This window comes from Diabrotica undecimpunctata, chromosome 9 (genome assembly GCF_040954645.1).
Source record: "Diabrotica undecimpunctata isolate CICGRU chromosome 9, icDiaUnde3, whole genome shotgun sequence".
In the NCBI taxonomy this organism is placed as follows: Eukaryota; Metazoa; Arthropoda; class Insecta; order Coleoptera; family Chrysomelidae; genus Diabrotica; species Diabrotica undecimpunctata.
The window spans coordinates 130,239,061-130,240,488 of NC_092811.1; positions in this window are offsets into that span (position 1 = coordinate 130,239,061).

Sequence of the window (1,428 nt, forward strand, 5' to 3'; positions counted from 1 at the left end):
TATCAGACACATATATGCTGGTTTGTTGCATTCCAGCGACTTTTCTTTTATTTGTCTTATTACAAAAACTGCATCCGTGCATGATCTTCCTGTCCGAAATCCTTGCTGTTCCTCTTGCAGAGATATTCGTTCGTTTATTTTTGTCGCTATTATACTTGTTGTCAATTTGAGTGTTGTATTTAATAGATTTTTTGCTCGATAATTATTGGGGTCTTTCTTATCTTCTTTTTTGAAGAACATCACCATGATCGCTCTCCTCCATTCATCTGGTATTCTGTTCGTGGTGATTATTTTATTAATAAGAAGTTGCAGTTGTTATACAAGGTGATCACCTCCATATTTTAAGAGTTCGTTTGGTATTTGATCTTCTCCTGGTGACTTTCTGTTTTTTAATTTGTTAATTCCTTCTTTCACATCGTTTTGGGAGATTTCGGTCTTTTCTTGAGTTATTATATTTGGCGTTTCTGGTAAAGGTTCTTTGTTTTGTTTTTTAAACATTTCTGTCAGGAAGGCCACCCATGTATCCTCTTGTATGTGTTCTATTTCAACTAGTTCTTTCATTTCGCTTCTTTGTTGTCTTATGAAGCGCCATGCTTGTTTCTGTTGTCCGTATAAATCCATCTCTAGTCCTTTTGTATATCTTTCCCAGTAATCTGTTTTTGTTTTTCTTACCAATTGATGAGTTTCAGTTCTTATTCTTAAATATTCTTCATATGATTCATTCGTTTTTTCTGACTTGATATTTTAGGAAAGCTTTCTTTTTTTGGTGACATTTTTGTTTAACCTCTAGTGTAAACCATGGTGTTTTCGTTGACCACTTTTTGTTTATTATTTTCGTTCCAAGGGCTTCTCGGGCAGCATACAGAATATTTTTCTTAAGTTTTCCCCAGTTAGTCTTTACATTGCTTTCATTTTCGATATTCTCCATTTGTATTTTCTGCTCTAGCCTTTTATGATATAATAATTTTATGGAGTCATCTCTTAAATTTTCTATTTTTATTATTTCCTCTGCATTGGTTTGTTTATTCTTCTCTTTCCATCTTTCATTGAATCTAATTTTACCAAGTACCAAATAGTGATCGCTTCCCACATTGGGTGACGTCAAACTTCTCACATCCACTATCTCTTTATGGTGAATATTTCTGTTTGTGACCACATAATCTATCATTGATCTTTGCCCTCTTGTATTTTTAAACGTGTATTTGTGTTGAATTTTATGATCAAAAAATGTGTTGGTTATCCTTAGTTCGTTTGATGTACAGAATTCCACCATTGTTTTTCCATTAGAATATAGTATATTAAGTGTAAAAACATAAAGTTTTTTTCTTAAAACCTAAAAATAGTCCGTCCACTCTAGTGGTCACTATGCACTTGCAGAATCGCGGAAACGTCAGTTACTGGTACGAAAATGTTCAAAGGACGATAGAC